A 7,421-nucleotide genomic window follows, 5' to 3' on the forward strand; every position below is an offset into this window, starting at 1 on the left:
TTTTGAAATGCAATAAAAATAACCCCATAATGCTCTTTTATGTCCGTGCCCTTGCTCCAGGGAACAGAAGACTCCACGAAACACGGAGCAAACGATGCACTAAACACTGCTTTTCTGAAACAGCGTGTATTGTTTTGCTGTTACAGTGTCGGGGTCTCGGGGGCCCCTCCTCTCCCGGTGCGAGCTAAGTGAGCCTCTCTTGATAGATGAGAGCCTTCACAGAACTGATTGATAGTATGTAGCGGCAGTAAAAACACAATGGCGGTGATGGATCTCTGCCTGGACATGTGATTCCATCGAGGAACGCTTGAATCACGTTTGAATCGACCACCTGGTGCTAAGCTCCGGCCTGTTAGCTCCACCGAAATGGATCTATCAGTGTGATTTCAAGGTTATTTCAATTTTGGGCTCGATATGTCTCAGAAGTAGTGTCCAGACTGAAACAGAATATGACAAAAGTTTAAAAAAAGAAAAAAGTCCTTAACCCACCTTGCATTTATGAATGGCTCTGATGTGGGACTTATGGGATATAATGGTGCAACGCAGATGAAATGGGTTCTAATTGTCTTTTGTTACTCTCCCTCTTATAGTTGAATGTGTGTACTATCTGGATACTGCAGTCACTGTCCTTGTCTGCCTGTTTTACCTGTGTAAACACTAATACTGTGTGTGTACATGCTTTATTCTCTGTATCATCAACATGCCAGGGGGGAATGCAGATGGAAATGAGTCCATGGCTAACATCTGGCATAAATACATTTGTCTACTTGTATTTGCATTATTCTCTACTTTTTTTTTAAATAAATGAACTCAAATATTATTGCTTTGGATGTTTTACACTACAATACAAACAAATCAATCTTTCATTTATTTAATTTTAGACATTTTTGTTGCAAAAATACTTGGTTTGGTGGAGTAACACGCTTGTTTCCATGGAGATCACCAAGATGTATTATTTGTTATTATTGTTTAAGATGAAAACAAAACAATAGCATCTCCATGGAGACAAGAAGGTGCCGGACATTCCACCTGAAACGTACATAGAGCCTCTTCTACTGTCCTGCATTTATTTAATTACAGGTGTTTTTATTGTGCAAAATACCAACAGAAAATGCACTGTTCCTTTGAGCTGGGGCACCTCTCCACAGAGCTGACCTGTAACCTCTCCACAGAGCTGACCTGTAACCTCTCCACAGAGCTGACCTGTAATCTCTCCACAGAGCTGACCTGTAACCTCTCCACAGAGCTGACCTGTAACCTCTCCACAGAGCTGACCTGTAACCTCTCCACAGAGCTGACCTGTAACCTCTCCACAGAGCTGACCTGTAACCTCTCCACAGAGCTGACCTGTAACCTCTCCACAGAGCTGACCTGTAACCTCTCCACAGAGCTGACCTGTAACCTCTCCACAGAGCTGACCTGTAACCTCTCCACAGAGCTGACCTGTAATCTCTCCACAGAGCTGACCTGTAACCTCTCCACAGAGCTGACCTGTAACCTCTCCACAGAGCTGACCTGTAACCTCTCCACAGAGCTGACCTGTAACCTCTCCACAGAGCTGACCTGTAACCTCTCCACAGAGCTGACCTGTAACCTCTCCACAGAGCTGACCTGTAATCTCTCCACAGAGCTGACCTGTAACCTCTCCACAGAGCTGACCTGTAACCTCTCCACAGAGCTGACCTGTAACCTCTCCACAGAGCTGACCTGTAACCTCTCCACAGAGCTGACCTGTAACCTCTCCACAGAGCTGACCTGTAACCTCTCCACAGAGCTGACCTGTAATCTCTCCACAGAGCTGACCTGTAACCTCTCCACAGAGCTGACCTGTAACCTCTCCACAGAGCTGACCTGTAACCTCTCCACAGAGCTGACCTGTAACCTCTCCACAGAGCTGACCTGTAACCTCTCCACAGAGCTGACCTGTAACCTCTCCACAGAGCTGACCTGTAATCTCTCCACAGAGCTGACCTGTAACCTCTCCACAGAGCTGACCTGTAACCTCTCCACAGAGCTGACCTGTAACCTCTCCACAGAGCTGACCTGTAACCTCTCCACAGAGCTGACCTGTAACCCTGTAACCTCTCCACAGAGCTGACCTGTAACCTCTCCACAGAGCTGACCTGTAACCTCTCCACAGAGCTGACCTGTAACCTCTCCACAGAGCTGACCTGTAACCTCTCCACAGAGCTGACCTGTAACCTCTCCACAGAGCTGACCTGTAACCTCTCCACAGAGCTGACCTGTAACCTCTCCACAGAGCTGACCTGTAATCTCTCCACAGAGCTGACCTGTAACCTCTCCACAGAGCTGACCTGTAACCTCTCCACAGAGCTGACCTGTAACCTCTCCACAGAGCTGACCTGTAACCTCTCCACAGAGCTGACCTGTAACCTCTCCACAGAGCTGACCTGTAACCTCTCCACAGAGCTGACCTGTAACCTCTCCACAGAGCTGACCTGTAATCTCTCCACAGAGCTGACCTGTAACCTCTCCACAGAGCTGACCTGTAACCTCTCCACAGAGCTGACCTGTAACCTCTCCACAGAGCTGACCTGTAATCTCTCCACAGAGCTGACCTGTAACCTCTCCACAGAGCTGACCTGTAACCTCTCCACAGAGCTGACCTGTAACCTCTCCACAGAGCTGACCTGTAACCTCTCCACAGAGCTGACCTGTAATCTCTCCACAGAGCTGACCTGTAACCTCTCCACAGAGCTGACCTGTAACCTCTCCACAGAGCTGACCTGTAACCTCTCCACAGAGCTGACCTGTAACCTCTCCACAGAGCTGACCTGTAACTATGCCTCCGTATTGGCTAAATACCATTCTGTGGAACATTAATTCCATAGTGTGGAACAGGGCGATGACATTTCCATGGAGACAAGCAAATGACTCTCGAAAAGTCAAATGTAATTCTTTTAATTTTTAATTTCAATCTTGAAACAAAACCATGATATAATTTCATTGATTGAATTTTACTTGAAAATATCTTAATTTTTCTTTTTTGCACTGAACATGTGTAATGTGTTAAATACTGTTCTGTCTTGTCTTTATTACTCTTGTGTTTCCTAGGATTCTCCTGTAATGAGGATGCCCCTGTTGCTTAGCAACTCCAAGTCTAGAACAGCTGCGCCACAGTCACTCCACCTGCTCACCAAGTGAGAGTTCATGTCCAAAATGACAAGATTCAGAGCCGACTGGAGCTAAAGGATGTGAGACATTTAGGGAGGGAAGAGAGGACTGGCTTTGAACTCAACCCATCATTAAAGCAGGACGCCCCCTCGTGGTGACAGGAAGTGTTACAATAACAAAACCATCCCTAAGCTTGTTCACTTTTGAATAGTTTGAGTGGATGAATTACAACATATATGTTTTAGCAGGAACTCATCCCCAGCATCAAATAATGCTGCAGTCATGGTCCATTGCATCCTGCATTCTGGTCTTGAATACTTTCTTTCAACTGTTCTTCCGGTAATGATATTTAAGAGCGCCTCCAGGAGGTCACTGCAATACCTGCCTGTCAAAAAATATAATTAGAAAAATAACATACATCATAAAACAACTCCCTCAAGATAATTATTACGTTCCTTCAAGATAATAAGGTTCTGGTGCCATGATGGTATATTTTGTTGAACATTAATCATGTGAACAAATGGAAGTTTTTTGGCCTCTATCTCCATGACGACATGCACACCTGGCCAAGTTACAGGTCAGATCTGTGGAGAAGCAACCCCACTCACAAACCTTTCTGTCGTTTTTCTGAGGTATTTTTGAGTTGTAATGATTCACGCTACATCACAGATCCAGCCTCACAATGTGTTAATTCAGACTCAGCAATGTAGTGACACTTTATTTTTGCACATGTTCATTGTGTATTCCCTTGACTTTTATTGCAAAGCACTTTAGTCATCTTGAAGTCTCATTTAGGCTCAAGAGAAACACAGAGAAGCTTCTGTCCGTCCAGTTGTTTTGTCCATCATGTGGCAACAGTGGAAAGGACTAGAACAAGCTCAAAACCAATCAACTCTTTTCTCTCCTCGTTTCGTTGCTCTTCTCCATCGAATGTGATCTAAAAACTGCCGTGGGAGCCTCCATCTTTACAATATCTTTTTTATTTGTTTTCACTTTTTCTACCATAAGCCATGGCAACAAAGCATGGAACACAAGGAGCTGTTTATGACACAACAATGGAGCATAAATAAGTGTTGTTAAGGGCGTTATAAATAAAGATTAATAAAAATTATAGCATGTCCATGGAGACGGCACAAAAGTTCCACAATGTACCTTTAAATTGTGGATAATACATTAGCTAGTTACCAGAACTACTGACCATAAAAGATCGATTTGAAACCCAAACTAGCTTGTGTGGCGCTGACAGGTTATTAACGTATATGTCACTGGTCAGTTTTGGAGGAGGAAATGTTCTGTCAGTTACGATTATGCCACAAAGCAAATGTAAGAAGTGATTTAGGTGTGTACTTGGTGGATAATGTGTCCAAGTATCATTGCGAGGTTGAGTTTGCTCCGCTGGGGTTTAAGTGGACGGTTAACAGAATGAGAGAAGGCAGCTGGAGGAAAGGTGCTGAGAGGTGGAATTTTTAAAGTTCTTGATGTGAGCAATTTCCAGTGGAGCTGAAAACCACTTCACTTATAGTGCTTGGGTGAGACGGACGGGAAAAATGTTATCCTAGCCCACCTATAACTGGAATTTGGACTACAATGTTACAGCACGTATTCAGTCTATACAGTAAACCTGGCAAAAGCTCTCAAAACTATATAGTTTCTCTATGTTTTTGACCCAAACTGCACTCACAAGACAACAACTGCATGTAAAAACTACAATATGTACAATATGAAGCATGTATTTATATGTGAAAATGATCATCATTGTCACCCAAATCTTCAGTTAGCGCATAGTTAGCTTCTCCTTTCTACTGGTGCCCCATAAATTCTTATACATTAAAATTCAATAAAAATGATAATAATTAGTCGACTAATAAAAATCTTGATCGACTATAACATCATCGACCAATTAATCAACAAAATTCTACAGTATAAGGTGAAAAAAAGAAAGAATGGCGCCATCAAGAAGGAATCATGTAACTATAGCAACATGGCGCTTCTTTGCCTGGAATGTATAGCATCAAACATGTCTAGCATTTATTCAATTACAGGGTTTCTATTGGTCAAAAAGTAACTAGTAGCATCAAATGCATCACCATGACAACAGATGAGTCTAATATTGTTGACAAAGCAATCGCCATGGACACGAGCAGGTGGTGGAGCCAGAAAAGTGACGTAGAGCACCTCGAACGATGAATTTTAACACTTTAACATCACCGTAATAAACAATTAGGAAATAGTTTATTAACAATGATTCAGACTTAATAACTACTTAATTAATGCTCTAATTCTGTTTCATTAAATAAGTAGTTAATGAACCTGAATCAGTCTTACTAAATGTGTTGTTCATGCTTTATTCAGGTTAAATAAGGTGTAGTTATTATAATTATACTGTGGCATGATTCAATTCAGTGTATGAATGATGTGATTGTCATGTCCGTTAAATCGTGTCCTCATAAACCGAATAAACCTCATAAACTGCATAAACCGTGGCTATAATTGTGTGGATAGTGACGTGGGGGCGGAGTCTTGTACGTGCAGTGGAAAGCGTTAGCCTTTAGCAGGGGTCACTGTACACGTCTGGTCAATGATCGCCTGTGTGGCCGGGGGACTTCCACATGCGCCGCCCGGAGCTAATGAGCGGTGACTGCGATGCAAATGGAGCAGGAGCAGGACATTCAGAGCCTGTTCTAAGCTCTATTACCGAGCGGGGCCACTTCTGCAGCTGGGGCCCCCACTTCTGCAGCTGGGGCCCCCACTTCTGCAGCTGGGGCCCCCACTTCTGCAGCTGGGGCCCCCACTTCTGCAGCTGGGGCCCCAAATACATGTTTTCTTTTCCATCAGCGACTTCCCCAAAAGCACTTGAATGAAACTAATGCAATTAAAAGTATAGTTTGTATAAAGTGTCACAGATGTGTTGTATGCATAGAAATCTAAATTGATTTATTTTGTATGTGTTAAGTAGGAAAGGCAAGTTTATTTGTAGAGCACATTTCATACACAAGACAAATCAAAGCTTCACAGCAGGAAAAATGCTTTCAAATCACAAATAAATTACAGAAACAGAAATACAATCAAATTAACTAGATTAAAAATTAAATAAAGAACACCTACCCACAAAGGGTAACGTGTTTTGGAGTCCAATTCCCTTTTAAATCAATCCAACTGATTGTCTAAACTAATGAAATCACAAACAAAAGAGAAGAGTGCAAAGAAAAAATCCTTTCAGTCAAACACAGCTAAACAAAACTGTTTTTATCTTAGATTTGAACATTGTCATAGTAGAACCTGTCCTGACTCTGGCACCAGCAGGAGGCCGGTCCATGTTTAGTCCTGACTCTGGCACCAGCAGGAGGCCGGTCCATGTTTAGTCCTGACTCTGGCACCAGCAGGAGGCCGGTCCATGTTTAGTCCTGACTCTGGCACCAGCAGGAGGCCGGTCCATGTTTAGTCCTGACTCTGGCACCAGCAGGAGGCCGGTCCATGTTTAGTCCTGACTCTGGCACCAGCAGGAGGCCGGTCCATGTTTAGTCGTGACTCTGGCACCAGCAGGAGGCCGGTCCCTGAGGTCCTCAGAGTCTGAGATGGTTCATATGGCACTAACATGTCTGAGATGTACTTTGGTGCTAGGCCATGGAGAGACTTGTACACAAGCAGAGCTGCTTTAAAGTCTATTCTCTGAGCCACAGGGGGCAGTGCAGAGACCTGAGAACAGGACTAATGTGATGGTACTTCCTGGTTCTGGTCAGGACTAATGTGATGGTACTTCCTGGTTCTGGTCAGGACTAATGTGATGGTACTTCCTGGTTCTAGTCAGGACTAATGTGATGGTACTTCCTGGTTCTGGTCAGGACTAATGTGATGGTACTTCCTGGTTCTGGTCAGGACTAATGTGATGGTACTTCCTGGTTCTGGTCAGGACTAATGTGATGGTACTTCCTGGTTCTTGTCAGGACTAATGTGATGGTACTTCCTGGTTCTAGTCAGGACTAATGTGATGGTACTTCCTGGTTCTAGTCAGGACTAATGTGATGGTACTTCCTGGTTCTAGTCAGGACTAATGTGATGGTACTTCCTGGTTCTTGTCAGGACTAATGTGATGGTACTTCCTGGTTCTGGTCAGGACTAATGTGATGGTACTTCCTGGTTCTTGTCAGGACTAATGTGATGGTACTTCCTGGTTCTGGTCAGGACTAATGTGATGGTACTTCCTGGTTCTGGTCAGGACTAATGTGATGGTACTTCCTGGTTCTGGTCAGGACTAATGTGATGGTACTTCCTGGTTCTGGTCAGGA

This window comes from Eucyclogobius newberryi, unplaced genomic scaffold, assembly GCF_026437365.1.
Source record: "Eucyclogobius newberryi isolate DKJ021-1_F unplaced genomic scaffold, fEucNew1.0.hap1 SCAF_11, whole genome shotgun sequence".
NCBI classification, from domain to species: domain Eukaryota; kingdom Metazoa; phylum Chordata; class Actinopteri; order Gobiiformes; family Gobiidae; genus Eucyclogobius; species Eucyclogobius newberryi.